The following is a 22,602-nucleotide window of genomic DNA, read 5'->3' as shown; positions in this document are numbered from 1 at the left end:
ATCCGTTCGAGGGCGAGCTAATGTGAGAAGGCGAAACATCCCCTACATAGGCTTGTGCGCTGGGTTTGGGACCCGCCACGTAAAAATCAGTACCAATGACAAAGAAAACACAGCCTCGGATGAGAGACCCCCCTTTTGATGACGACCATGGCAAACGAAATAAGGACTACGATTTGAGGGCATGCTCCTGGAATGTCCGGACCCTTAATTGGGAAGGTGCCGCTGCCCAGCTGGTTGATGTCCTCGCAAAAATAAAGGCTGACATGACCGCTGTCCAAGAAATGCGATGGACGGGACAAGGACAGAGACGAGTGGGTCCTTGTGACATTTACTACAGTGGTCATATAAAGGAGCGCAAGTTTGGTGTTGGATTCGAGGTGGGAGAGAGACTCCGTCGCCGAGTACTATCATTCACTCCGGTGAATGAACGTCTAGCCACAATCCCCATCAAAGCGAGGTTCTTCAACATATCGCTGATTTGCGCCCACGCCCCGACGGAAGAGAAGGACGATGTGACCAAAGATGCTTCCTAAGAGTGCTTGGAGAGCACTTATGAGAGCTGCCCCCGCCACGATGTCAAAATCATGCTTGGCGACTTTAACGCCAGGGTGGGTAAAGAAGGTATCTGTGGCACTACGGTCGGTAGATTCAGCCTCCACGACGAAACATCCTCAAATGGGTTGAGGCTGATCGACTTCGCCAGGGCCCGAAATATGGTTATCTGTAGTACTAGATTCCAGCATAAGAAGATTCATCAAGCTACCTGGCTGTCTCCGGATCGAAAAACTACCAACCAGATCGATCATGTTGTGATAGACGGAAGACACGTCTCCAGTGTTTTAGATGTGCGTGCGCTCCGAGGTCCTTACATCGACTCGGACCACTATCTTGTTGCAGCCTAGATTCGCACCCGCCTCTGTGCAGCAAAAAACACACGCCAACAAACACAAGGAAGGTTCGACGTCGAGAAGCTGCAATCACAACAGACAGCCGAACGATTTTCTACTCGGCTTGTACTCCTGCTCTCTGAGAGCACTCGTCAACAAATCGGTATAAGGGAACTGTGGGACGGCATTTCAAACTCCTTACGTACAGCTGCAACCGAAACCATTGGTTTTCGGAGGGTGCAAAAGAACTGCTGGTACGACGTGGAGTGCGTGTCGCAGCGGAAAGAAAAGAGGCTGCCTACCTCGCAACGTTACGATCGACCACAACACGTGCGGGATGGGATAGATACCGACCGTTGAAAAGGGAAGCGAGACGCATTTGTAGACAGAAGAAGAAAGAGGCTGAAATCGTGAGTACGAAGAGCTTGATAAGCTGGCCGACAGGGGTAATGCTCGAAAATTCTACGAAAAAATGCGGCGGTTTACAGAAGGTTTCAAGACCGGAGCATACTCTTGTAGAACCCCCAGAGGTGATCTAGTGACCGATGCCCTGAGCATACTTAAATTATGGAGGGAACACTTCTCCAGCCTGCTGAATGCAGTGAACGCACAACGCCAGGAGAAGGCGAACCCGATTCCCCAATCGATGACGATGGAGCAGACGTTCCATTGCCCGACCGTGAAGAAGTTCGAATAGCAATCGCCCGCCTGAATAACAATAAAGCGGCAGGGGCCGACGGATTGCCGGCCGAGCTATTCAAACACGGCGGCGAAGAACTGATAAGGAGCATGCATCAGCTTCTTTGTAAAATATGGTCGGACGAAAGCATGCCCAACGATTGGAATTTAAGTGTGCTATGCCCAATCCATATAAAAGGAGACCACACAATCTGCGCCAACTACCATGGGATTAGCCTCCTCAACATCGCATATAAGGTTCTATCGAGCGTATTGTGTGAAAGATTAAAGCCCACCGTCAACAAACTGATTGGACCTTATCAGTGTGGCTTCAGACCTGGAAAATCAACAACCGACCAGATATTCACCATGCGCCAAGTCTTGGAAAAGACCCGTGAAAGAAGAATCGACACACACCACCTCTTCGCCGATTTCAAAGCTGCTTTCGACAACACGAAAAGGAGCTGCCTTTATGCCGCGATGTCTGAATTTGGTATCCCCGCAAAACTAATACGGCTGTGTAAACTGACGTTGAGTAACACGAAAAGCTCGGTCAGGATCGGGAAGGACCTCTCCGAGCCGTTCGATACCAAACGAGGTTTCAGACAAGGCGACTCCCTATCGTGCGACTTTTTCAACCTGCTTCTGGAGAAAATAGTTCGAGCTGCAGAACTAAATAGAGAAGGTACCATCTTCTATAAGAGTGTACAGCTGCTGGCATATGACAATGATATTAATATCATCGGCCTCAACACCCGCGCCGTTAATTCTGCTTACTCCAGACTGGGCAAGGAAGCACAGAAAATGGATCTGGCAGTAAACAAGGGCAAGACGAAATATCTCCTGTCATCAAACAAACAGTCGTCGCACTCGCGACTAGGCTCTCACGTCACTGTTGACAGTCATAACTTTGAAGTTGTAGATAATTTCGTCTATTTAGGAACCAGCATTAACACCACAAGCAATGTCAGCCTGGAAATCCAACGCAGGATTGCTCCCTCCAACAGGTGCTACTTCAGACTGAGTAAGCAATTGAAAAGTAAAGTCCTCTCTCGACGAACAAAAGCTAAACTCTATAAGTCGCTCATAATTCCCGTCCTGCTATATGGTGCAGAGGCTTGGGCGATGACAGCAACCGATGAGTCGACGTTACGAGTTTTCGAGAGCAAAATTCTGCGAAAGATTTATGGTCCTTTGCGCATTAGCCACGGCGAATATCGCTTTCGATGGAACGATGAGCTGTACGAGATATACGACGACATTGACATAGTTCAGCGAATTAAAAGACGGCGGCTACGCTGGCTAGGTCATGTTGTCCGGATGGATGAAAACACTCCAGCTCTGAAAGTATTCGACGCAGTACCCGCCGGGGGAAGCAGAGGAAGAGGAATACCTCCACGCCGTTGGAAGGACCAAGTGGAGAAGGACCTGGCTTCGCTTGGAATATCCAATTGGCGCCACGTAGCGAAAAGAAGAAACGACTGGCGCGCTGTTGTTAACTCGGCTATAATCGCGTAAGCGGTGTCTACGCCAATTAAGAAGAAGAATTCGTATTTTTCAACATTTCATGTATGTATTTCACATTTTTAAATAAAAAAAGTTACTTCTAATATCACAATTATATACATATATACAAAAAAAAACATGAAATTCAATTTTGCTTACTAACTACTTAAAAACGAAATTTTTCCACACAAATTGAACTAAAATATTTTCAGTCTATCATCAGTCTATATATCACATTTTTAATTAATCTACCCCAAATAGAAATTGCTGATTTCCTCAAACACTAGTGCCGGCACTTTTGCCTCGATATTTGTCATCATTTCTGGCGGAAGATCGGCTTCTGAAATTTTTGTAGCTAAGGATGCAAAATGTTGTGCGGTTGAATTGGTTTTACGCGAACGTGATTCGTTAATCATTGTACATATGGTCGCGCCTGCCGTTTCAAGGAATTTTGCGAACGCATCCCCGTTCTGTTTCTGCGAAAATGAATTGGGAACCAATGAATAAATTTTTCAAAACAAAACAAAGAAATAATATATACCTTTTGTCCACGTCCATCCGAAGATGCCGGCTGAGACGTTTCTATTGTCGCCGATGATGTTGATGCCTCTAAAGGATCTATAATTATATTGTCTTGGACACTTTCGAAATCTGCGCTTATGCTGCTAATAGTACTGTAAAATACATTACTAAAAAAATAATTTTCGTTACGTAAGGATATTTACTTACCGCCATGAATTTGGAATTTTTTCCATAAACGACATTGCTTCCAGATAACGCCATTTTCTCCGTGGAGTTTGTTGGCCACTCCCGGAAGCGACTTGCTCCATGCGTTTACATCGCTTGTAAGAGTCTCGGAGACTCTTCCACCTCTTTTTGCATTCTGTTTCTGGAAATGAAATTAATATTAGAATTTAATATATTTTATTTATAATTTGCCATACCGGTCAACCTTGTGTTTGTGGAAATTCGTTTCCATGTCATTTATTTTTTTCTTAAATTTTTATAGTCTCTGTGCGAGACATCAAAAATAAGGGGGCAATTGCGCACTTCCTCCATTAACACTTCATCCAAATCCATGTTCAAATCTGAAATATATATTCTAAACCTAATTACATACAATAAATGTAAAAATATTATACAATTAAAATAATACTTACCGCAAGTAGACTAATCGCTCAAATTTCAAAAACACAATGGCCGGCATGTACACAAAACAACGCAGTTGTCCATTTTGCATGTACACAATTTCGTTGTGGCCATACTAATACCTGATATAATAGAGCTATTTTATGCTTTTATTTGTAAAATAACGTCAAGTTTGTTAGAGCTGTGAAAAGTTTTACATTTTGCATATTAGTGGCATCACCACTCTACCTCCTCTTTCTATCTTCCATTCTACTGTCAACTCTACTGTCGTCCTACTGTCGTTGGCAAAAATAGGAGGATATTCAAGTTAGCGAGAACGACAACTGTCGGCCTGCAGTCGTGTAGTCGTGCAGCTTTCAGAATAACACTGCCCATAAGAACGTGTGTATTTTAATATTTGACAGATGTAGTTTGCAGTCTGTCGCACTCTATGTGTTGCGCACTTAAGACTATACTTCACAGAATCCTTTCTGTAGTCACTCTGCATTTACTTTCTTTGCAAATCGACCCTCGATGACGAGGTATATCGTTTTATCTGACAGCGTGAGGTTTATGAACTTCATTTCTAATTTTGTCTTGTGGCATATTAGAAATGATGTTTCTTCGATAATCGCTCGGTTACAACGGATAAAACGACTTCTGAGAGGTGAATGAATAAATTCCAAGGTTTTATACAAATATTATATATAATAATGCAGTCAATAAGTACAGTAGGGCAATTCACAATCTGGTACAAATGGGTCTTGCATATTTGCAATTGCAAATGAGCGAGGCATATTGTTGCTTTTATACTAACAAAATATACAGCGAAATTGAAATGATAAAATTACGTCAAAATCCAACTATCACCTTAGAAAAAGAATTATTCGCGTTTCTTAGCACAAGAAAATGTTTATCAATAATATCATTCAATTCGTGCTCATGTTGATGATTTCTGAGATAGAGTGTTTAAACAGTCAAACATCTTGATGTTATCAGAAACATTTATGAACCACAACGAGCCTCCTGTATCCATACCAAATTTATAAAATGTGAATTTAAGAAAGTGTTGGTCACTCCACCATATCTTTATCCTTTCCCTCTAGCTAGTTTTATTTCATACAAAATGATATGCATTTCTTGGAATATCACTAAGAAGTATAACTTCTTCCGCCCGTAGGGACTCCACGCACCAGTTTTTTTTAGTAATTAATCTAAGATTTTTTCTCGTCGCTAAATATCTTATTTTATAAACAAGTTAAGACCGAAATTTTCGTCAAAAATCTATTTTTTTTTTTTTTTGAGAAACCGCAAATTTGGCTAAAAATTTTATTTTGGTTTGTTTTACTAGATTTGGTATTACTTTAACGAAATCTTTTTTTGGGTTTTTAATTTCAGAAGATCCAATTCAGAGACATAGTGGTCGCACTCCTGTCATAAAACAAACAGTCGTCGCAAGCAGTCACTTGGCTCCCACGTCATTGTCGAAAGTCACAACTTTGAAATCGTAGATAATTTCGTCTATCTTGGAACCAGTATTAACAACAACAATAACGTCAGCCTCGAAATTTAACGCAAATTAACTCTTGTCAACAGGTTGCTATTTTGAACTGAGCAGGCAATTGACAAGTAAAGTCCTCTCTCGACAAACAAAGACTAAACTTTTTATATATAGATATCAAGTGGAGAACGACCTGGCGGCATTTAGTATCTCGAATTGGCGCCAAACAGTGAAAAAGAAGAAAAGACTGGTGGGCTGTTCTAACACGCGATGTCTATGCCAGTAAAGAAATGAAAAGAAGTCTCAATGTTGCTTCAGTAAAAATATAAAGCTTTCATACAAAATGCAATTCTTACGTCTTTTTTTATGGGTAAAGTCACTTAAGAAATCAATTTAGTGGAGCATGCACGGTGCTTACTAAATATAGCACGTATACGCATAAGCGTGGTGCTTACGCATACATATGTGTTTAGATGTGATAAACAGAAATAACGATGTTTTAATGAGATGGTTTGTAAGAGACCACGCGATAAAATTGTTTACACTTTTTGTACATACATTTTCGTTTCACCTTTTCCAGCTCTGTCACCGCCTTGGAATATGTTACAATGGCTATAATTTAATAAAATAAAATTAATTTTTCAATTTGACCATTGGAAAAAGTTTTTTCTTTAGTCTAATTTTTCTTCATATTTCTTTACAATGACAAGTATATATGGCGACGAAACAAATATGTATGTAAATATACAATAGATAAAGAATAAATATGTGCACTCACGGTGGTAATACTACAGATATCATCTTAATTGGTTCAAAATACTACTACGACAATTTTGTGAGAAATAGATTATGTACATGTTATCCTTAAATTACCCGCACAATTTAAAATTTCGATATGATAATTTTGAAGTTTAAGGTGTTATATACCGTCAGAATTTTCAAAAAATCGATTTATTTATTTTTTTCAGTGCCAATATATTGTTAAGAATGCACACAGAAAATTTCATATCGTTATGAAAATTTCAAAGTCGGTGACCAATATTACTCGAAAACCACTAAACCGATTGGTCTGAACATGACCTTCTTAAATATATTGTACTATATTTTTTATCAATTAATAAAATTTTTTTTTCAAAAAATTATACATACATATATATATTTTTTATAAACAATTTAAGACCGAAATTTTGGTAAAAACCAATTTTTTTTGCGAAACCGCCATTTTGTCAACAAAATTTATTTTGGTTATTTCATCGATTAATATTAGATTTAACATTACTTTAACGAAATCTGTTTGATTTGTTTTTAATTTTAGAGGATCCGATTCAGAGATATTGAGGTTACCGCAAAACGTTGTTTTTGAGAGGAGTTCGCGTAAATCAGATGTAGTTCCCTTCCAAATGAATAATTTTACTATTACTAAGTCTTATAACACAGTAAAAAGGTACTAAAATATGTGTATATATGTTTGGATCAATAAATTTTAAAGTTTTTTAAGAAACAAATTTGGAAGATTTGCTTTTTTCGCCCTTCTAACTGTATATAAACAGGCTGCCTACCTCGCACCGTTACAATCGACCACAACACGTGTGGGATGGGATAGATACCGAGATTTGAAGAGGGAAGCGAGACGCTTTTGCAGACAGAAAAAGAAAGAGGCCGAAATGCGTGAGTATGAAGAGCTTGACAAGCACGGCCCACAGGGTAATGCTCGAAAATTCTACGAAAAGATGCGGGGACTTGCATGCAGAAGTGGTAATATGCCTATATGTTTAAGTTATTATCTTGATGCAGACATTCAAAAAAAAAATAAGTTCAAACTTATGTATGCAAAAAACACATTAAATCTGACCAGTAAAAGTGTTGTTATATTTAGATTATTTACTTTTAATCCGAAGCAACAAAATTTAAAATATCAGAGGTTACTAATCAAATATACGTAAGATGATTGTTAAAATATCTCTAATACATACTTATATACATAAAATTCCCGTGTTACGGTGTACGTTATTGAACTCCTCTGAAACCGCTCGACCTATTTTCGTGAATCTTAGCGTGCATATCGGCTAGGGTGGAGAATCGAGCAACATCTGTTTTTTATCCTCCTAAATGTTAAGGGAAATTGGAAAATTACCAAAAAGTAACATTTTTCCATACAATTTTTTTTTTTATTTTTGTTTGTTTTGTTTTTCAATATTTTTATTTGTCAAATATTTGAATCATTCAATTTCGGTCGCATGCTTTTTTTATTCCGGCTATATACATTTATAGAAGGAAGTTGTGTTAGTTACACCATTTATAACTCAAGAACGGCTGAATCGATTTAACTGAAAATTGGAGGGAAGGTAGCTTAGAACCAGGGTAAGGACATAGGATACAGTTTATCTCTTTTTGTCAAAATTTAATTCAACTCATAAATATAAAGGTTATATTTCAAATCATCCTCCTTTCCTTGAATATATGCGCACAATTTTAAACAGATTCTTCCTCAATAATACAATTGCTAAGTATTTGGAATAAGAGAAAAGAACTACAACCAAATACGCAGTGAAATGGATTTTAACTGGCTCAGTAATCCAGCCGATTTTTTCGTCTTTCCACGCCTGAAAACCGGTTCACCATGTGCACTCCACTAGAATGACTGTCGGTTGAACTCCAGTGAGAAATGATGGAGCTATGTTTCTATTGTCACATACCGACGCAAATATTCGGTTTTATTTCAAACACTTCTCAGAATCAGTTATTCGTTGTTCTGTTGGATTATGAACTTGCGAGGCAACTACTTTGCACAGAGCTTTCTCCTCTTTAGAGCATCATTCTCCTCGGTTCCCCAAAAATCAATGCTTTATTATTACACGAAATGCTTAATGATCCATTTTTTTGTAAACTAGCACAAGCTGCTTCAGTAAAATGCTATATCTTATTAACGAATAGTTATAATCCAACTAATAGAAATCGTATAGATGGTAGTAGTAGTATTATCTATGTATCAGCCACAGCGAAGCGTGGACGGGTCCTCTAGTAGAATATATAATATTTTGTCGCTAACAAAGAGATACCCTGAAATTTTATTAAATCTTTCACTGGCGCTCAATTCATGGATTTCCTTAACATTCGCTTAAATTTTAAAACCTTGATCAGTTATCAAACTCATAGTATTGATAGCTAGGCTCTTACAACCGGATAATCTTAACCAACTGCTTTGTAGACATATATGTATAAAGGCTTTGTTGCCTAGTGAATTTAGGGCTGTCTTCATTAGAAAACGTCAAATATTTTTTACATCTATATGGTTTGCTTGTAATTGATAGCGGTTTTCAAAGTACATAAATAAAATTAATTCCAGTTAAGGAAGTGCCAGGCATTATTCCTAAAGAGCTAGATCTGTGCTCTTAAACTTTTCTTCATCGCAAGCAAAAATGTAGTATGTATTTTAATGTCATTAAAAAGCAGTCAACTTGTTGATATATGCATACGTATGCATGTATAATTTACAAGACTTACCGCTAAAGGCAACATGGCAACATTAATGTCACAGGCTGCTACTTTGGGATTTTTCTTCCTTCATGCTTCAATGCGATTTTAGTTGGTATATAAATGTTTTTTCTAGAGCTGTTAGATCAAGCGCCTAAGGTTCGAAGTGCCAGAATTTCGTAGTAGAGCTGACTGACTATGCAGCTGCTCCTAGTGATTCACAGTAGGACAGAAAGGGAGTGAAAAATTTACTGCACTGCACTCAGATATACTTGTTGCCTTTCCTCTTTTCACACATTTGACTGCGTTGCACTTTCTGCTTGAAGTGGATTTTTTTGTTGTTATAATTCATTTCCTCTGATATGCTTTAACGGGTTGAGGCGTGTTGAATTGGAGTTGTGTAGGGGATTAAATGTGTTTTGTGCTTTATTGTTTATAGTAAAACTAGCTGACCCGGCAGCCATTGTTCTGCCTGAAATTATGTGTTCTCAAATGAAAAGAAAGTTGAATTTATGTTGTGTTGAAAATCATTTATTTTCGATTTTTCCAAATTTTTTCAATGTAACGAAGCTTGATAAACAATATTTTTTGGTTTCTGTTTCGGTGCGTAAATGTACAGAGAAGATGGTTTTCCATGGTGACTCAAATAATGTTGAACCGCGTACATTAATCAATAGCAACCGAAGGTAGAAACAATCGTCATTTATCGGATGGATTGTGTAAATTTGTCCTAATGCATTAGTTGATAACACACCTGGATGTTAATCTACTGGTTGGAATTGCTTTCTGCGCAACTATTTTATTCACGATGCATTCCAGGTGTAATGTCAAGGTATTTCCGAATAGAGCAATTTTCTCGAAAACGGATCACTGACGAAAGTTGAGAAAAAACTCGTTAATGTTAATTTTGTTGCTGGCGGTGTTTCCACTGGCTGTACTGTATTCTCTGGGTTGAAATACACTCTCCAAATTAACTGCGAGACGCACAACAGTCGGAAAAGGTTCATGAATTGCAAAAGTAAATATCCTACAAAGCGCTTTATTGCAGTTCACGTATCGACCGTATCGTTCAAGACCAATAACCGCCATGTTGCTTCCTTTGGTGACGTAATTACAAACGTATTTTATCGATTACACCAAACTGCAATACTCAACATTGGTATGAGTTTTGAATGTGAATTACACAATAATGGCGAATATGATACGATCCATGTGTTGTCAACTTCAATATTCATTCTTCTAAATTGAATGCTGAATGTTCTGCCATTGTCGTCTGGTGAGCGACGCCTATACAGTGGATATCAATCATTTCAAGTTTGAGTTTCTGAGAGAAAAGCACTTGGAAAGTGTTCGTGAATTTTTTGTCAGACATACAACCCGAAGTGGGATTGTGGTGTCCGCAAGGTCCAAGAACCATATTGGTTTTCACCATTTGGTATAATACTGTATCTTTCTCTGCATCAGGAATTTCCGCAGAAATGAGTTCATCAGTTTGATCTGGTGTAACCACCATCCACCATCCAAAGAAGAATGTGTGTGTGCGGCTAACGTTTTTTTGCTACACAACAGAATACATCCAGCATCTAACAGCACCATATATATGTACCATATGTTGCTTCAAGATAAAGTCCATCAAACATCGCTGCTGTTGTTTGAAAAGTCGTGCTGTGACATCTTGACGTTCGCATGCTGATTGAACGCGATCCATAATTCCACATGTATGTCATCGCATCCTGGGAGTAGTCGTTCATGTGTCTTGGGCTGCCATACGTTGATGGCAAAAGGAACGCCGACCGATATTAGCGCGACCTCTTCGTGGCTTCGTAAGAAATTTTAATCTGTAATTGATCACTTTATGTAAAACATAACGTTTTCACTGAATAATTTTCAATAAGTTTTCTTTTTAATAGCCGGCAAAAAAGCCCATTGGTCGTCAAAATATCATACTTGGAGAATATTTAGTAATTTTTAAAAATTTATAAAGATTTCTAAATGTTACTAGTACGAGAACATTAATTTTCAATACTTTGTTTTCTATTAAAATTTATTTTTTGCTAAAACAATTTGCTTCTCTAAATGTGTCCCCAAAAATTCAATTTTTCAATAAAATGAATTATACTGATTTTGAAAAACAATCAAAACTTAAATTATGTTTCTGTGGGGGAATACCCACTATTATGTTAGACAATTAAAATTATTATATAACTATTTTCGCAGGAATATCAAATAGCTTTGCATATCACTTTCCATTTTGTAATCTTATCGTCCACAATAATCTTATTAAATTGTATGGGTTTCTTAATAAGGCTATGTTGAAGGTTAATCCGTTAATTAAATACTTGTCACCAAGAAGCCACAAGGGCAAAGTAATCGTGAAGAGCAGGAAAGATGCTTAGATCTTTTTAGCAGCGGGAACTTAGTTGTGCACCTAATATTTGGTAGAGTGACCAAGCAGAAAAATTAAAATGGCGAAATCCTCTTAAAGTTTGGAACTCTCTTTAATTAAGATTAAGTGTGCCGTTGTGTCAGTGTACATAAAAGCCGCTTATCCTCGAGCCATAAAAACTTTTGCTTTTCGATTAAAATCAAATTTAAATTTGCACGTCCTGCCCGAACAGACAACAGACAAGGGTATCAATACCTTAAATGTAGCAAATCTTTGAGAGTACTATAGAAATTTGATATGTTCTTAGTAATTTAGATTGAGAAATCATTCACCTAAAACTAATCGAGATAAATATAGATTTATATATATATGTAATCATCAGGGTAACGTGAAGAGTAAAAACCTGGGTGACTATCTGTCTGTTTGTATGTTCGCGATAACAAGGGGTAAACATTTTTAATAGTCGATTTCGAATTTCTTCATAGACAATGTTTGTGTTGAAAAATACTAAGAGGGCAATAACAGAGTGTAATTGACATATCTCTCAGTCTGTGTATTCTATTGTTGAAAATCTGGACGAATATATTTGTGATAACAGCATGCCCTTTTGCAAAAACGGTTAAAATCCGATCAGTACCCCTTAACTTTCATATACCTAATATAAATATTTTCGAATCTCTGGCTGTTGGTCAATATGTTTAAAATCTTAGTGAAAGTCAAAAAAACTATTTTTAATAAAAGTGTATAATTTTCTGTGTGACTGTAAATAGTGCTAGTAATTTTTCATACTTTTAATTAAAACGAAAACCTCGTATATCACCTTAGCTTGCAAGAATACTGAAATTTCGGTTTCATCCGAACTTTAACATTCCTTACTTGTTTCCGTTTGGATTTATTTATTGTTTATAATTATGTATGCCAGCACTTTACTTATCGCTCTGATATTGCATTGCTTCGATACGCAATATTTAATTTGAAATATGCTGAAGCAACAGAATTTAACATTTATCAATATAACCCTCATACATGCGTTAACAAAACAAATTAAAATTCATAGGATTCAATGTAATTAACGTTGAAGGTATTTAAAATGTATAATGAATCTACTTTTATGTATGTGAGTACACTGCATATAAACGAACACTTTCTCTCACCATTTTTACTAGGTTGGTTGGCTAGCAGTACTGCATTGAGTACGTCGATAAATCACTTATACGCAGTGTTTACCATAAATAAGCCAATAGACATATGGATTGCATCGTTGTTGACAGATATTTTCCCATTACAGAATGTTTGTGTAAGATGCTTTAAGTTATGTTAAGCACTATTTTAAAGTTTATATGTATACATACATGACTTTGAAACTGGTATTTGAACCAAAAAATATAATTTAATATTTTAGTATGTATAAACAAGTATAAGCAAAAGGCAACTATTATTTTAAATTCAAAAAGATAAAATTCAATTTAAGTGAAACATCTCAATTAAAACTTTTATTAGGTCGGCATTTTATCAATTTAGCTAAAATAAGATTTCATGGATTCAGTTACAAAAACAGTCAAACAAATGTTCGGGTGAATATATAGTACATTAACGTACAAAATCATCAACATTCAAAATTACTTCGTCATTCTTTATAATGTATATTTGAAATATTTCAAATGTTTAATTTGTCCAAAAGTTTACATGTTCATTTGCAGAAATGAAAAGAAATTAAGGAAATAAAATTTACTTATAACATACTTGTAAAAGAAATATTTCAAAATATATCTATTTTGTAAATACGATATATACATGATCTGCTCATATTCAAGATTTTGTTTTATGATTTCCAATATACTCCCAAAGGGAGCGGTACCGAATATGTAAGAAAGCCAATACTTTCGGGTATTAACTTATTCATTGGTTAGCAAACCAGTAATCAGCAAACACTCGGGCGTCAATATAAATAAAAATATAAGTGGAAGTTCGATAGAACTATATTTTCTATAAATAAATGGGAGGGTTTTAAAAAAATAGTGACACTATCGTAAATTTAATGGGATTTTGACCATAATCGACCAATGCTTCGAGACACAGAAGTCTGCTGTATTTTCACACATTTAGGTATTAGCGCTATATAGATCCTTATTTTATGTTAACTTGTCTGCTTTTCGAAAGCTGAATTTTTAATTATCGATGACTAATCAAAAATTATAAGGTTTCTATCGAGCGTATTGTGAGAAAGATTAAAGCCCACCGTCAACAAACTGATTGGACCATATCAGTGCGGCTTTCGACCTGGCAAATCGACAACCGACCAGATATTCACCATGCGCCAAATCTTGGAAAAGACCCGTGAAAGGAGAATCGACACACACCACCTCTTCGTCGATTTCAAAGCTGCTTTCGACAGCACAAAAAGGAGCTGCCTTTATGCCGCGATGTCTGAATTTGGTATCCCCGCAAAACTAATACGGCTGTGTAAACTGACGTTCAGTAACACCAAAAGCTCCGTCAGGATCGGGAAGGACCTCTCCGAGCCGTTCGATACCAAACGAGGTTTCAGACAAGGCGATTCCCTATCGTGCGACTTCTTCAACCTGCTTCTGTAGAAAATAGTTCGAGCTGCAGAACTAAATAGAGAAGGTACCATCTTCTATAAGAGTGTACAGCTGCTGGCGTATGCCGATGATATTGATATCATTGGCCTCAAAACCCGCGCCGTTAATTCTACTTTCTACAGACTGGATAAGAAAGCGAAACAAATGGACATGGTATTGAACGAGGGCAAGACGAAATATCTCCTGTCATCAAACAAACAGTCGTCGCGCTCGCGACTTTGCACTCACGTCACTGTTGACAGTCATAACTTCGTAGTTGTAGATAATTTCGTCTATCTTGGAACCAGCGTAAACACCACCAACTATGTCAGCCTAGAAATCCAACGCAGAATAACTCTTGCCAACAGGTGTTACTTCGGACTGAATAGGCAATTGAGAAGCAAAGTCCTCTCTCGACAAACGAAAACCAAACTCTATAAGTCACTCATAATTCCCGTCCTGCTATATGGTGCAGAGTCTTGGACAATGTCAACAACGGATGAGTCGACGTTGCGACTTTTCGAGAGAAAAGTTCTGCGAAAGATTTATGGTCTTTTGCGCGTTAGCCACGGCGAATACCGCGTTCGATGGAATCGTGAGCTGTACGAGATATACGACGACGTCGACATAGTTCAGCGAATTAAAAGACAGCGGCTACGCTGGCTAGGTCATGTTGTCCGGATGGACGAAAACACTCCAGCTCTGAAAATATTCGACGCAGTACCCGCCGGGGGAAGCAGAGGAAGAGGAAGACCTCCACTCCGTTGAAAGGACCAAGTGGAGAAGGGCCTGGCTTCGCTTGGAATATCCAATTGGCGCCACGTAGCGAAAAGAAGAAACGACTGGCGCGCTGTTGTTAACTCGGCTTTAATCGCGTAAGCGGTGTCTACGCCTTTTAAGAAGAAGAATCAAAAATTGAACAAGAATATCTCTCATAACTCTACCAACCAAAAGAAAAGAAATTATGTTCATCATAAGTTACGTGTTACTTTACTGTCTACAGCGATTTGTTGCACAGCGAGTTTCACATACGTTCCATTTGATGCAAATAATATTCAGTTAATACAAATATTTATATTAACTATGAACTTAAAAGTTCTAAAATATAGATAAGGTCAGAAGGCAACAAAGTATTTAAAAATAATATTGAAAAAAGGTTACACGGTTAAAGTATTTTAGATACTGCAAAACCAAAATTTAAACTGTTGCTTTCTAAACAGCGTTGCAATAAAATTTCTTACGTATCAGCGCTATCACTCTTTATACGATGAACAGGGTATATTAAGTTTGTCACGAGGTTTGTAACACCCAGAAGGAAGCGTCGGAGACCCTATAAAATGTATATATAAACGATCGTAATGTTGAGCTGAATCGATTTAGCTATGTCTGTCCTTCCGTCCGTCTACGCTGTCATACAAACTGAACGATCGGAAAAAAGTTCTTGTATGGGAAACTTTTGCATTTGACAAAATATATTCACGAAATATGGTTTAGATTATTTTCTAAGGCAACAACGTAATCTCCGAAGAAATTGTTCAGATCGGTTAACTATAGCATATTGCTGCCATACAAACTGAATGATCGGGATCAAGGGCGTGATGGAAAACTGTCGCATTTGACGTGGTATTTTCACGAAATTTGACCTGAACTACTGCTTAAGGTATTAATATCATCTCCGAAAAAATTGTCAGATCCGATTACTATAGCATATAGCTTCCGTATAAACTGAACACATAGTTACTAAAAGAAATGTACTTGTGAAGGGTATGTTAGCTTCGGTTTAATGACGGATGTGATATTAGGTTGTCAAAAAAGTCTTGCGGTATTTGCGCTAGTTGGCGCTGAAAGCGCGTAGTTCTAGTTTTATTCGTCGCATCGCGTCATATACCTTTTTGGAAAGCTCATTTCTCGCGCTAAGACGTGTTTGATTGATTGTCGTTTCTTTTAAGTCGTTCGTGAGTTATAGCGTCGCAAACATGTAGCAAAATAAAGAGAAAATACGGCATATTTTACAGCACTACTACGATAAAGGCAAAAATGCATCTCAAGCCACCAATAAAATTTCTGCAGTTTATGGACCCGATACAGTTTCCATTTCCACCGCACAACGATGGTTTCAACGTGTTCGTTCTGGTGTAGAGGTGGTCGAAGATGCGCCACGCTCTGGAAGGCCTGTCGTCGATAATTGCGATAAAATCGCTGAATTGGTCGAAAGAGACAGGCATAGTAGCAGTCGTAGCATCGGTCAAGAGCTGGGCATGAGTTATAAAAAATTCATTTCAATTTCAATAAAAAAAAAACAATCAATTAAAAAAAAATCAATTAAAAAAAACAATACCGCAAGACTTTTTGACAATCCATTATTAGCTGAACTCGCAAGTCTGCAAATAATTAGTTATATCAGTGTCTGTCAACAAACCAACATTGTTTGCTAATTGTAATAAGTTGTGACGCTTAAATCAAATACGCCTAAGTATCGTTATATCAAAACTAAATTATTATGTATGTCTGTATTAACGAATAGTGCTATAATGACTTTACTAGTTGCAAAAGAGAAAGCTGTAGATTGACTGTCTATAACTGACTTTCATAAGTAGTTATGAGGCGCTACAGCTTTCGTTGAGGGTGGTGAATGGGCGGTAAGTAAAGATATTTCGTTTGTGCAAATGATTTTGAAGAAAATTTAGCAAACCTTCTTATTTTTCATAAACGTAGACACCGATAGCGCGAGTTACAGTTTATACTCTGATCCGGATTTCTAGTTCAATGTTCTCGTACAGATTTTAATGGTAATCGCCGATTCACAGGATTCGCTCCTTCGTTCGTTCATATATACAAAAACACATTTATAATTTGTAAGTCAACTTAAATTTAACACTGAGGCAAATAGGCACAAGTAATTGCTTTGGAGTCAAGAATCAGACTAACTCTGCAATCAGATCAGCCACTCAAGTCTGCTCTAATGTGTGGGTGTACCGGACATTTCAACAAACTCAAAATATATTGAGTCTGCTGTTTTGGTCACGTACTGGCAGATGATTCGATGTGGTGCACAACTGCATGCCGTCAGTTGATGTAACCTGATGCTAGTCGTTCTAACTTATCGCCTTTTGGCGCCAATTAAGATCTCAAGTGTAGTCAGGTCCTCCTGAACTGTGTCACTGTCACCTTATATCTCGTGCAGCTAATCCTTCTATCGACTGCGGTATTCGACGTTGCCAATGCGCAAAGATCTATAGATCTTCCGCAGAACCTTTTTCTCGAAAATTTTAAATGCCGAAATTGGTCTTTGTTCGCTTTTTTGTTCTTAAGACATTTTATGAATGAGGAAAATCCATGATATCAATATCATCGACATATGCCAGCAGCTGTACACTCTTATAAAAGATTGTACCTGCTCGATTAAGTTCTGCAGCGCGAAGTATTTTCTCCAGCAGCAGGTTGAAGAAGTCGCACTATAGGGAGTCGCCCTGTCTGAAATCACGTTTGGTATCGAACTGCTCGGAGAGGTCATTACCGATCCTGACGGAGCTTTTCGTGTTTCACAACGTCAGTTTACACAGCCGTATTAGTTTTGCGGGGATACCAAATTCAGACATCGCGGCATAAAGGCAGCTCCTTTTCGTGCTGCCGAAAGCAGCTTTGAAATCGATGAAGAGTTGGTGTGTGTCGATTTTCCTTTCACGGGTCTTTTCCTAGATTTGGCGCATGGTAAATATCTGGTCGGTTGTTGATTTGCCAGGCCTAAAGCCACACTGATAAGGTCCAATCAGTTTGTTGACGGTGGGCTTTCTTTTACACAATACGCTACATAACAGCTTATACGGGATGTTGAGGAGGCTTATCAGACGGTAGTTGGCGCAGATTGTGAGGTCTGCATTTTTGTGGATTGGGCAGATCACACTTAAATCGTTGGGCATGCTTTCGTCCGACCATATTTTGCAAAGAAGCTGATGGAAGCTCCTTATTAGTTCTTCGCCGCCGTGTTTGAATAGCTCGGCCGGTAATCCATCGGCCCCCGCTGCTTTGATGTTCTTCAAATGGGTAATTGCTATTCGAACTATTTTGCATCAAAAATGATTTATTTTATGTATATATGCTCACAAGACAGTTTGAAGTAACTATAAAACAATTCACTGAATCATGTAATCAGGTACATGCAATTGACCAGCAAATATAGAAAGTATTAGATTATTTCATATCTAGAATAATTCTCAAAAATTATCTTCAAAGCCAAACAAAACGAACAAAAGCCTTAATTAAAACTGAAGCTATAACACCCTTCACAAATAAAAAGTTTACTTAAAGAAATTAATTTTGACAGTTCAGTTCGTATGATAGTTATATTCTTGTATGACAGCTATTTGCAATCTTGGGGAGAAAAAAAATTCAGTTCGATATCTCAAAAACTGAGAAGCTAGTTCGCGTATATACAGACAGACGGACAAGTCTAAATGGGCGCAGCTCATCATAGTGAACGTTTAATATACTTAATATACCATGTTCAGGGTATAACAGATTCCAACGACAGACAAAATAATCATCAAATGCTTTTTCAACTGGAATCGAAATTTATAGTATTTTTGCTTTCAGAGATGAAGATGTTTTTTGTTCAGTAGCCCCAAATGCTTCTGCATGTGTTTTGTTAATTTAATGTAATAACGCACATCATTTATTATCGAAGGTGTTTCAGTGGTATAATTTCGTTGCTGTCTCACTTAACATACGACAGTACATGCGTTTTATTTTTCAATATGATTGAAAATGAATAGTACTGCAATAGTTGTCACATACATATGTACATATATTCAATCATTTTATATAATGGGTACTTTTTTGTTGGTAAGTTTCCGAAGGGAATCTTAACGATATATCAAATAATAAATTTACTCTATGTTTATTTATCATTAACCATATATATATATTTATATTTTGTTAGCATTATTCAGTTCACTTGTTTAAATTACCCTCTACTAAAAGTGGCTATATACAATTTTTTCGAAAATACTTTGTCACTTTTTTGTTGTTTCTCACAGTTTCCCAAAAAATAAAATATAAACAGTTATTTTCAGGTCATTAAAATAATTATTTCTGATGTTTTATTAAGACAAGTATTATTAAAAAAAAAAATGTAGATTTCAACTCTTTCGACCATATTATTCATGTTTGGCATCAGTTTGGTGTAATTCGACATACCTAATACTGTTATTTCGTCATAATTTCAGTTCAATAATAACGAGAGTTCCTCGTGTACGTTGCAAATAAAAATGAATTTATATCAGGAAAAGATCTTTCATCTCTTCGTTCATCTCGTTAGAAGGAAAAACACATTATCGTGGGTAAGAATTGAATTTCTTTGGTTATCTACGATACATTTTTGATCAACGGCAGAACTTATCCTCTACAAAAAAATATTTTTCCTTCCCCAGTATATCTTAGCAAATTTTCATTGTTTTGAGTGACCAGTTTATTAATTTATTCAAAAAAGTGTTGAATGCGATCTTTTTGTTAGTAATAAAGATTATTTATGAAATCATGATTAGAGTTCTACGCCTTTTCTCATGTAATACGTTTCCGCTATTCTCACGTTCCCTAACGAAAATATGCGGAAGAGTTTAAGGATTGAAAGTCAAATACGGCAATTCATGCAAAATACAGATGGCTATTTCAAAAAGTGAAGCTTGGAAAAGTTTAGTGACCATCAAAAATTTCGTAATATAAAATATGAAAAGTAAGTAATATATAACACCTCTGCAAACATTTGGAAAGATTTTCGGATAATTTTGGAATCTATGGTGATGAACAATGAGAATGATACCTTTAAAATCTAAAAGTGATGAAGGAAACGAATGAAGGTTTACGGAATCATCATATGATGCCAGATTGGTTCAGGTGCTTAAAAAGATTTTCAATTGGAAAATTAAGAAATTTTCAAAAAAATGATTCAAAAGGAAAATTATAATACGAGTGTATTTTTGCACTTTTACATGTTTTCTAATTTTGTAAATTAAAGTGAAAATAAAGATTTAAAAGTAAAAAAAGCAAATCCTACACAATTTTTTGTTGAGTGTTGAACTGTGCTCACAAATATGCCCAAAAATTCCATATACATATTTCTAATAGCCCAAACCACACCTGATAAAATAAAAATATACACATTTTGTAAGGATATTGTGAAATTTTCAAAGGAAACTAATCAAATACAATATTTATTTCCTGAATTCCCTGTAAAAAATGAAGCTTCCGCGTTGACTACAGGATTTTTTGAAGTAAAATGATAAAAAACGTGTTCGTGCGGTTCGAAGAAGCAACAACAAAAGCGAAAACTGTATGTTTGACAGACGTTTTTTGAAAAAAACATTTAAATTTTATTTTTTTAATCAAGAATTTTGTAATTTTTCGGTTGCTGGTTGCAGAATTCTGTTGCATCAGAAATTAGCCCGTGTTTACAAGTTTTTTAAATATAGTGATTTGAAGCTTGATTAAATAATTTTTTTTTTTGAAAGTCTTTTGAGATTCATTTTCATACATCAGTATCCGGATTGATTGGTGCGGACATTGCATATAAATATAGGTCATTCACTTGGAGCTCAATTGATTCGGTTGCGGACAAAAGTTCCCTTTTGATGACGACCACAGCAAACGAAATAAGGATTATGATTTGAAGGCATGCACCTGGAATATCCGGTCCCTTAATTGGAAAGGTGCCGCTGCCCATCTGGTTGATATTCTCGTGAAAATAAAGGCTAACATCACCATCGTCCAAGAAATGGGATTGACGGGACAAGGACTAAGGCGAGTGCATTTACTACAACGGCCATATAAAGGAGCGCAAGTTTGGTGTGGGATTCGTGGTGGGAGAGAGACTCCGTCGCCAAGTACTATCATTCACTCCGGTGGATGAACGTCTAGCCACAATCTGCATCAAAGCGAGGTTCTTCAACATATCGCTAATTTGCGCCCACGGCCCGACGGAAGAGAAGGACGATGTGACCAAAGATGCTTTCTATGAGCGCTTGGAGCGTACCTATGAGAGGTGCTTGGTGACTTTAAGGTCAGGGTGGACAATGAAGGTATCTTTGGCACTACGGTCGGTAAATTCAGTTTTCACGAGGAAACATCTCCAGATGGGTTTAGGCTGATCTATTTCCCAGGGGCCCGAAATATGGTCATCTGTAGTACTAGATTCCAGCTTAAGAAAATACGTCAATATGCCTGGCTGTCTCCGGATCGAAAAGCCACCAACTAGATCGATCATGTTGTGATAGACGAAAGACACGTCTCCAGTGTTCTGAACGTGCGTACGCTCCGAGGTCCTAACATCGACTCGGACCACTATCTTGTTGCAGCCAAGATTCGCATCCGCCTTTGTGCAGCAAAAAACGCACGGAAACAAACATAAGGAAGATTCTACGTCAAAAAGCTGCAATCACAACAGACAGCCTAACGATTTTCTACTCGACTTGCACTCCTGCTCTCTGAGAGCACTCATCAACAACTCGGTATTAGAGAACTGTGGGACGGCATTTCAAATTCCTTACGAACCGAAACCATTTGTTTCGAAAAATGTAAAAAAAAACTGGTGCGATGATGAGTGCTGAGTCACAGTGGCAGACTGCCTACCTCGCAACGTTACAATCGATTACAACACGTGCGGGATGGAATAGATACCGAGAGTTGAAGAGGGAAGCGAGACGCATTTGCAGACAGAAAAAGAAAGAGGCCGAAATGCGTGAAATATGAAGAGCTTGACAAGCACTGCCCACAGGGTAATGCTCGAAAATTCTTAGAAAAGATATGGCAATTAACGGGACTGTTCAAGACCGGAGCATATTCTTGTAGGATCAAAATGGGTGATCTAGTAACCGTTGCTCAGAGCATACTATAGTTATGGAGGGAACATTTCTCCAGCCTGCTGAATGGCAATGAACCCATAACGCATGGAAAAGGTGAACCCAACAACAAAGCGTCGGGGGCCGATGCTTTGCCGGCCGAGCTATTCAAACACGGCGGTGAAGAGCTAATAAGGAGCATCCATCAGCCTCATTGTAAAATAATGTCGGATGAAAGTATGCCCAACGAGTGGAATTTAACTGTACTCTGCCTAACCCACAAAAAGTAAGACCCCACAATCTGCGCCAACTACCGTGGGATAAGCCTCCTTAACATCGCATATAAGATTCTATCGATCGTATTGTGTGAAAGATTAAAGCCCACAGTCATAAAACTGATTGGGCCTTATCAGTGCGACTTTAGACCTGGAAAAGCAACAACTGAACAGATATTCACAATGCGCCAGATCTTGAAAAAAAAACGATGAAAAGAGAGTCGTTACACATCACCTCTTCGTCAATTTCAAAGCTGCCTTTGACAGCACGAAAAGGAGCTGCCTTTATGCCGCGATTTATGAATTTGATATCCCCGCAAAACTTATACGGTTATGTAAACTCTTGTTGAGCA

General features: G+C 37.5%; 1 pseudogene; it reads left to right on the top strand.

Annotated features, from left to right (window-relative positions):
- Positions 1–4,665: 4,665 nt before the first annotated feature.
- Positions 4,666–4,868, top strand: LOC120780185 (annotated as a pseudogene).
- Positions 4,869–22,602: the final 17,734 nt, after the last annotated feature.

Source organism: Bactrocera tryoni, unplaced genomic scaffold (assembly GCF_016617805.1).
Source record: "Bactrocera tryoni isolate S06 unplaced genomic scaffold, CSIRO_BtryS06_freeze2 scaffold_218, whole genome shotgun sequence".
Classification (NCBI taxonomy): domain Eukaryota; kingdom Metazoa; phylum Arthropoda; class Insecta; order Diptera; family Tephritidae; genus Bactrocera; species Bactrocera tryoni.
This window is presented reverse-complemented; position numbering and strand designations above follow the sequence as displayed.